This window comes from Cynocephalus volans, chromosome 2 (assembly GCF_027409185.1).
Source record: "Cynocephalus volans isolate mCynVol1 chromosome 2, mCynVol1.pri, whole genome shotgun sequence".
NCBI classification, from domain to species: domain Eukaryota; kingdom Metazoa; phylum Chordata; class Mammalia; order Dermoptera; family Cynocephalidae; genus Cynocephalus; species Cynocephalus volans.
The window spans coordinates 125,607,501-125,616,657 of NC_084461.1; the positions used below are offsets into that span (position 1 = coordinate 125,607,501).

Sequence of the window (9,157 nt, forward strand, 5' to 3'; positions counted from 1 at the left end):
GCTCAAGTTATCTTTATTCCCGGTCCAGTTTTCTTTGCCATCCTTCTTCTGTCACCTCAATCCCCTATGTCTTCATTTTTAGTTTTCTTAAAGTTGAATGGGTCTATACTTGTAGGATCTCACTACAATGCAGTCCCTAAAAGGAAACCCTGAGGTGGGAGGGAATCCCCTCTCCTTCCCACCTATCAAGTTGAATTTAAGGGTCCCTGGGGCATCTTCATGGATGGAGCTTCCTGGCCCACGACTATAGGGAAGAGAAGGAGTCCTAGAATACTGAATCAGCAGGATACTGAAACCCCAGGAGCACGCAGCCCTGTATTTGCTGCTTGGCGGGTCTGAACCAGCCAGTCTGACACTCCCTGCATTTGTACCTATGGGGAGGGGTCAGAGCATCAGGCTGCAGACCGCTCAATAAGGCTGGCTGAAAGGAATCAAGAGGCATGTTAAATGTCCACACAATTGAGCCGGATGCCTATTCCCACCCATCTACTCCCTCCCCTTGACTTACTCTAGGGAGGGGAGTTGGGAAATATTGGGAAAACCTGACATTTGTACTTTGAAAACTACAGGTCAGCTAATGACAAACTGGCAAGAGGATCTGAATGAACGGGCAGTTTCTGAGCTGCCCCAGTCAGTCTCAGCGGGTTCTTTCAGTGAAAACTGTTTAACCCTTTAACAATTCAGAATAAAGGCCTTAGGCTGCCAGAGAGGCCGCCCACCACTATCCACCAGTATTGCTAGGTTCTTTGTGAGAACATCCCAGTTTAGTTAATTAAACTACAACCAAATGATGACTTATTGCTTTAAAAAGACTTTTAAAAGGGGGAGGAGGGTGGTGGTGGTGAGAGAAGCCAAGGATTTACCTCTCCCTACACCCTACAGAAGACAATCTCCACTGAGAAAGGCCCCAGCGGGAGAATAAAGCGTTTATGCAGCTGGATTTGTCTGGGAATCCTTCCTCCTCCCCACATCCCTCTAAGCACCAGCGCTAAGGAGCTCACCTCTGGCCACAATCTGTTAGAGATCACAAAAGAAAGCAGTTGATTTTCATCACTTGGTCCATCACCAGTCATCAACCCCCACCCTCTTCCCTCTTCGACAACCAGCCAGCTGAGCTCCAAAACCCAGCAGCACACAGATGGGTGGGGGAGTCTCGCTGGATTCTGCCTTCAGGCTATTCAAACCAGCTCCAAGATTCTACTTCACTGTATTACCCTTAACTGTGGTCTACTCAGGTCCCCTAAAGAGGAATTAGAAGCCAAGAGTCAGAAAAGAAGGGAGCTAGAAAGAGTCTGCTAACCACTGGCCCGAATCAAGGTCTGGAATGGGACCAGAACCCTAGACCCCCAGGGAAGAGCTTCCTCCCATGGACAGCAAGATCGTATTATCTCCCTACTGTCCACCAAGAAATGAACTTACAATAATAGATTTTAGCTTACTCCTGGGACAGAGGCAGGAAATGACTTCCCCTTCCCTGTACCAGAAAAAGAAAGACTGCCGACAAGGGAAACCACTCTTCTGCAAGTGACCACCTGCCCTGAAGGGCCCCCCTCTTCCCTCCTCCTCTAGATCCAGCACATCTGTGCTCCTCCCCCAATGCCCTTGCTTCCTTCACTGACAGGGGCTTGTCCTTGAAAAGAACAATCATGATCACAGCTGAACGGTGGAGCCTCTTAAGCTCAGCCACATGTCCCGGATACATTCCCCAGGCTTGTCAGCTGTCTGGATTTGCAGGGTGGCCCTAGACCCCTGAGAGCCAAGAATACCGCGTCTCTTACATCATGCAACACTCCACACCTCCTATGTAGGCAGGGGTGCCCTTAAAACTAGGTCCTCCTCCTAGGAGCCCATTAATAACAATGAGCATGGCCCTAGTCCTGGCCACTCATTAGGAGCTCTGCTGGCTCCTGGCCCCTTGGGAGGAGTTTGCTCTCTCTGTACTTTGCATGGGGAAACTAAGGCCCATGTTTAGCAGGTTTGCCAAGCCACTCATCTGCTTTGCTCTGGCCCCTAGTGTGGTCTGGAAGGGGTAATACAGCTTTCCATATGTTGTTCTTCATCACTTTCCTCTGGCTCTTTTAAAAGAGCAAAAGTGTATTCCAATGAGTCACTGCTTTCCTTTCTGTCAGGGAGATCCAGTTGGCGATGAGATGGAACCTTCTACACTCTTGCCATTCCCGTTCCTTAAAACCCTGATATGTCTACATCCCAAACCAGTGTCTTTCAACTGTATCTGCAAATCCAGAGGCTTGGGCAAGAATCCTCCCCAGGGCTGTGGTCACAAGGGAACTTCCACCTCAGCAGGGGCCAGATGACAGGCACTCTGGATTCTGAACCAAATTAAATGCCCTAACTCTCAAAGAGACACTGAACTCCTCAGAATAGAGGGAGGGCTACTTCCTAGGCCTTCTTGGCACCAATACTCAGATGTAAGAGGATAGCCTGAGGAAAAGAATTCTTGTGGGGGCCCAAAACTGGGGGCGGGAAGATGTCCCACGAAGAGAACTTTAGCATCAGAAACTGGAATTGAAATCCCCACATGTGATCCAAAGCATTAAACCCCAAAGCAACATACCTCAAGGACCAGGTTGGAAAGTGTTAACGGGTTTTTCCGCTTCCTTAATTATTGAATCACTAACTTTCAAATTTTGCACTGAAAGGCTGCCTTCATTTGTTATTCAAGAAAGTCAGCCAAACCTCGGGGCATGTGCAATGTCAGGTTTACCAGAGTGGGGGGGTCAGGGGTATGAACTGGTTCATCTTCCAAAGAGACACACTTTTGGAGCTCACAGATGTCATTTTTGTCTGCATCCTTCCAAAAATGGGTGGAAATGTGTAAAAGGATGCAGACAAAAATGACATCTGTGAGCTCCAAATGCCCACCAGTCCCCAGCCAATGCCCTGCTTTAGCCAGAATCATTTTATTCTATGTGTCCTGTCTCCTCCCACCAGCCCCAACCAAAGCTTTTAGTGAGACACTGCTACTTCAGAGGGTAATCTGTAAAAGGTCATGGGGATGGACAGGAGGGCATTTACATCCCACCAAAAAGGAAGTGACTCCGAATTCAGAATCTAAAATGGCAGATAACCAATGGGTATCTTTAAAGTCTTCCTCACCCTAGCTGCCCTTTGAGATTTCAGAAATCTGCTACCAGAATGCCCCCATCCCCCCTCCTCTGCCGATACTGGCCACACAACTCAATTGGTGTGTGCACGGCTCACCACGTTTAGAATTCACCTGGACCCTGCCGGCACATGAAGACCCTACCAAGGGATGAGAAAGAGAGGAAATGCAATTTCACACTGGACATCTCTACTATCTCTGCAACTTCTTTCCCACCCTTCTGAGAGGGGGAGACACCAACGGCAGCCCTCCTTTTCCTAGTCTGCCCCACACCCGCCCTAAAGGAAAAAGAGCTGAAAATTTCAGATGTTTATGCTCCATTTGTGTGAAGATCCGGAGAACTCTAAACATTGTGAAATCCAGCAGTGCAATATTGGGTAGGGCCTCAGGCCAAACCGAGCTTATTAAGAGATTGATAAATCCACATTTCCAACTGCTCTGGGCCTTTTAACCTTCCAATTTGTATCCCTGAGAGGCTGGTCAGAAAGGTTAGACAGCTCTGGCCAGCTAACCAGACAGACATACGCTTGCTCGCTTCTGCCTCTCTGCAGGTTCTCTGGCCTCCAGTGTGTCTGGCCTCTCCCCAAACTGAAGAGAATCACGTCACTGATTTGGAGGCAGAAAAGAAGGGGCCGCCACAGGGTCTGGGTGTCCCACTGAACCTACATCTTTTCTTTCAGCACTAACCATGCTGGGGGGTTCCCAGGAGCCTCGCTGCGCCAGAAGGTGGCCTCCTGCCCTCACCCCGGGCCTGGCAATATGGATGCCCATCCAGCAGCTGGTGAAAGAGGCATCAACAATTCTCCCCTGTGCCACCACCATCCAGCCCCTCCAGCCTATTTCGCCTCTCCTGTCCATCCCTCAGCCCTTCAAACCATGCAAACATTTTCTGCCTCTTTCGCCTCCTCTGCCCACAACCCCCAGCCCCCAATCAAAGAGAATTGAGAAACCATCTTCTTGCACAAGAGCAGCTACTGTCTAAATGCTTTTTGATCGTCTGCATGGAGGGGGAACTGGGCACTGCCCTGGCACCAGTGATGATGCCAACCTCCAGCTGCCCTGGCTGGCTAAACCCGCCCTCATCCTCCCTCATTGCCCCTGTGGCCTTGGAGATTCAGAATTTTTCAGAACGTACCGTCTCTGTCCTTCTCTCTTCTCGGTGATGTCAAGCCTGGTACCACCAAGAAGGAGGAAAAGTAGGAGCTTTATCTCTTCTACGCACGTAACCTCTTCCTCCAGCTCCCACTCGCCCGGCGTTATGTAAACGCACCTTCGGCCCCCACCACAGCCCTAGCGCGGCCCAGGAGCCCCTGGGCCTGGCACAGCTCGGTGCCCTGGGATAGGGAGGCACCGGGTGGCCGAGGAGCCTCGGGCCCTGCAGAGGCCAGAGAAGAGAAAAGCAACTACAAGGCAGTTGTACAGCATAAAATGCTGCAGCGGAGCAAAGGTCAGACGGCGAGGAACCGCCTCGCTAAGGGAGGGAGAGCAGAAATGCCTAGTCCTGGGCCGGTCCTGCGCTGACCATCGAGGGGGTAGCAGAAGGGTAGGAAACCCAGTCCGTCACTGCTCTGAAGGGGAAAGAAAAACCCACGTCGAGCATAGGCCGCTGCGGCGGGCACCGTGGGCAGTGGGCACAGAGCCGGAGGGTGGGCGAGCCGCCCAAGGCGAGGGTGCCCCCCGTACCCAAGCAGTGGCTCCTGACCAAGCCCAGAGCTGCCCGTTTCCGCGCCCGAAGCGGGTAGTGGCAGGAGAAGAGAGGCCGGGCCAGAGGCAAACTCCCGGGACACGCACGGGGCTTCCCAAGTGGCAGAGGGCGGGGAAGCCGGGCTTGGCAATGCCTGGGGGTCGGAAACGGCGGTGCCAGGCTGTGAACACCCCCGGCGCCGTGCCGGCCTGCCCCAGAGCGTCAGGGAGCTGCGGCGCACCGCAGAGACTCAAGGAGGCGCAGGCAGAGGGAAGGAACACTGAGGCGCGCCTAGAAATAGCGCACCATTTGCCCCAGCCCGAGGGGGAGTCGCATCGCGGCTCAGAGGGGGTCAGTTTCAGATCCCCAAACCGGCCACGGGCTTACTTTGAGAAGCCTCAGAGTCACGAGCATCGCTTCACGTCTGTGTAAATTCCTGAACCCGAGCGGGTCAGCCGCCAGGGTACTCGCAGACGCTGGCCAGAAGAACCGGCAAGGCTCCCTGCGCCTCGCAGCGCCAGCCCAGCGCTGTCAGCTCCGCTCGCTGCCTCCGCCGCGATGTTGCAACCACTGCCTGGGAAAATGGCTTTTTTATGAATGGGAGGGAAGGGAGCTCCAGTGCGCACGCGCGTCGTCCGCAATTCTATGAATGGGTGGGCACAAGAGACCCCGCGCGCGCATGCGCCGCGCTCCTTTTTTATGAATGGGGGGCCGGAAAAGAACTTAACCCGTGATTGCTGGGACTGGTGTTGCTTTTCCAGGGGCCGTCGTTCTTTTACAAAGAGGGGTGGAGGTTCGGATAGAGCTTGTTGTTGCTTTTTTTTTTTTTTTATTGAATGGAGGGCGGCGGCGACTGCTGCAGCTGGCTCAGCTGCGCGGGCTGTGTCCCCCTCCCAGCCTGCGAGAGGAGGTAAAGGCCACCTTTACACTACTGCGGGCCTGGGCAGGAACCGTCAGTGTCTCGTGGGGGCGGGGGACTCTGCGGCCTCCGGATCTAGGGCTGAAAGCGGGGTGGGGGAGGACACACCTAGATCTGGGGATCTCTACCCGCCGCAGGCAGTCAAAGCGCGGAGGGGGGGGAAGGCGGAAGGACCCCTGCTGCGGGTCCTCTCTTTCTGTAGACCAGTGACGCCTAGGGGCGTCGGGGGGAGGAGTCTAGAAGCTGCGTTTACCAAAAATTAAGAAAATGTCCATCGTCCATATAGGACGGCGGGGTGAGGGTCGTTGAGTGAATCTGGTTCCTTTCCTGAGGCTGAGTCTAAGGAATTAGTGCAGACCACCCCTCCCCCCATTTCTTGGGTGTGTACAGTGACCAGGCCCAGGCCTCTTCCGGCTTCAGTACCCCCCGGGGCGATTCTAGCAACTCAGCCAGAGGAGGCCTGGCTTTCGCCTGCCAGCGCCCCTCCTCCCCCAGCCCCAGTGTAATGGTCTTTAGTGCCCGGGCGTCCGTCTGCCCTCTACTGCCCTGCCTAGATGCCCCCCTCTTTACCCCTGTTTGTATCTCAGTCCTCACGGGAGTCTGGCCTGAAGAGCCTCTGCCCACCGAAGACCCGTGGCCCTTTACTGTAGGCACCTTTCCCCGACACCCCCACCCCCGCCAGCTCCTCTCTGGGGAAGCGTGAGCGGCCAAGAAATGGCCAGGTGGATGGGTGGAGCCGGTCGCACCGAGGATGCTACCGGGGTGGCCGCGGGATTAAATAACAACAGGGCTCTAGAGACGAGGAAATGGAAATGGCCAGAATCCTTTCTTTGCTGTTAATGGGGGGGGGGGGGGGGGGGAGGAATCAGCCCAAGCCGGTGAAAAGAAAAGCCCCTGCCATTAGGCCTGACTCAGGGAAGGCTGGGAGTCCTCGCAGCAGGCCCAGCTCCGCCCAGGAACGGAGGAGGCTGCATCCTCTGGGGAGTCCAGGGGGTGGCTTTGATGCGGTGATAAGAGCATAGCCTGGGCCTGGGCTTGAATGCCCTGTAAGGTTTGTCTTGCCAGTGTTCTGGCTTCTCCGGAAGGTTGCGAGGCTGTCTTTTTCTTCCTACGCCACCATAGGACTGCGCTTGGCTGTTGTCAGAGGAACCAATGAAAGGCTTCCAGCCCAGGGCTTAAGTCTGGACTTGGGCTGGGGCTGGGGCTTCTGAAATGGGCTGCCCAGACCAGAACCCAAGGTCACCGAATCCTAGTCTAAAATGCCTTCTCACCACTGAGACTCACCTCTCCGTGTGATTACTTACCCAGCTCTTGAGGGCAAAGCAGACCCTCCCCTGGGGGACCTTAGCCTTCCTTTCAGGGCCAAGACCTTCCTCTAAAGCCAAGAGAAAATTTCGTCAACAGGACAATGGGGGGGTTTACAGATGTTCAGGACTTCCCTTTATGGTATTGAAGTTCAATATCACTGTCTCCATTTGTCAGATGTAGAAATTGAGGCCCAGGATCCTGCACCTGGTAAATGGAAGCGCTAGTAAATTACAGTGCTGATTTTCTAGTTCTTTGCAACCCTGTTCTTTCTACTTTGCTACCAACCTTTCTCAGCATCACAGACCTAAAACCTGTTTCTTGTGTGTCATTTAAGCACCTTAAACAATGAAAGTCGAAGCAGTAATTTTCCATCTGGTGCTCACCCATGGTCCCTGCTCAAACAGTTAGAAGGATGGGAATAAATAAATTATTATTCCTATTATTATTATTATTATTTTTTTAAAAGATGACTGGTAAGGGGACCTTAACCCTTGCCTTGGTGGTGTCAGTACCACACTCTCCCAAGTGAGCCATGGGCCGCCCCTAAATAAATTATTTTTCATCTATGGCAGAAAATGATGTTGGAGGATGAGGGGTGCTATTCTGTTTCCTTTATCAGAGGAATTAGCCAAGAGAGCAGGGTTCCATTTCCTGTGATATTTTTCTGTTTTCCTGAAGGAGGAGGTGAGGAGCCCCCAGCCCACAATGGGGAGAGAGAGGAGCTCCCATTTCTGAGCTGGAAGGGGCTTCTGATGCCTAAGCACAATGTGATGGGGGCAGGAGGGTGGTGCGCACTGCAGGCTATCTTCTGGTCCTGCTTGGAGGAGTGCTTTGTAGCAGCAGCAGTCATGAGAAATTCATTAATTCATTCATCAGTTCTGTGCAAGACTCTAGGGACTCAGTGTCACCTGAGGGACAGATAGCCCTCCCTGCCCTTGTGAAGCTCACAGTCTTTTGAGGAAACAGACCATGCAGTTTGAGGCTATGATAAGTGCCAGGAGGGAAAAGTAAGCCTACTCTGAGGGTCTGCTGGTGTGGGGGATGGGCAGAGGGTGTGGAGAAGGACACCAGGGAGTATCTCTTTGAGAGGGGACTTGTGGCTGTGAGTTGAAACCTGAACACTGAGAAGTGAACCTGGGTGAGGGTTAAAGAGACATCTCAGGCAGAGGGAGCGTGGGTGGAGGAACTGCATGGGGGAAAGCCTGGCATATTGGAGGCGCTGACAGGAGGCCTCTGTGGCCACAGCTTGATGAGCAAGCTTGAAGTGAGCCTGGTGAGGAGCTCAGATATCATCCTGTTAAAGGTGTTAAGCACAGTGTGACACACTTTGATTTGTGTTTTAAACCTCCCCAGCAGACCTGGGGCAAATAGCTGAGGGGTGAGGGGACAGAATGAAAGATGGTGGGGGAATACAAAACATTTGCTTCTTAGCAGGTTGAAGACACCACGTTCATTCTTTCAGATTGGGTGGCTGGTGGGCCAGTGCTGGATTTTTCCTCTACTTCATCTGAATTTGTTTATTCCAAAGCTGCTCAGTATCTTCCCCAGGTATAACTTTTCTGCTAGAGGCAAATCCTAACAACCCTGCATTCCTGCCCCTGCTAATGACAGTCTTTTCACCAGCTCCGGTTCAAATGTCTTCACCCCCACCAGATGGTGGTCAGGGGAGTAGAGTGGGTTTAATTCTGGGCTTTGTACTTTTATTAAGCTCTTGGCCTTGCCAAGACCTGGGAAATGAATTAGGGGAGCAAGGAGAGGCAGGAATTCAATTCAATGATAAACATTTATGAAGCCCTTACTGTGTGCCAATCCTGTGTTCAGCATGTTTTCATATGCAATGTTGCTTTAAAAGCTGTATCTTGGTCTTATCATCCCTCTTTTTCATATAAGTCTGAGGCTCCATTTTATTTATTTATTCATTTCACAAAAAAACTATTATTTACTTCCTGTGTGTCAGGCACAGTGCCAAGGGCTGGGGTTACATTGATAAAGTGATAGACACTATTTCTGCCCTTATGGAGCTTAAGGTCAGTGGTGATGCCACAGAGAGAGAGAGATGGGGAGGGGTGTGCTTTCACTCTATAATCTGTATTGGCACCCTCATTCATTTCTATGTCCAACT

General features: G+C 52.4%; 1 protein-coding gene across 1 annotated transcript in view; it reads right to left on the reverse strand.

Annotated features, from left to right (window-relative positions):
• The window catches only part of SPRY4 (sprouty RTK signaling antagonist 4), a 14,340-nt gene extending 9,003 nt beyond the window's left edge, over positions 1-5,337 (reverse strand). The window contains exon 1 of the mRNA XM_063086399.1: positions 5,196-5,337. The gene's annotated coding sequence lies outside the window, so the exon portion shown is untranslated. The remainder of the gene's footprint in view (positions 1-5,195) is intronic.
• Positions 5,338-9,157: the final 3,820 nt, after the last annotated feature.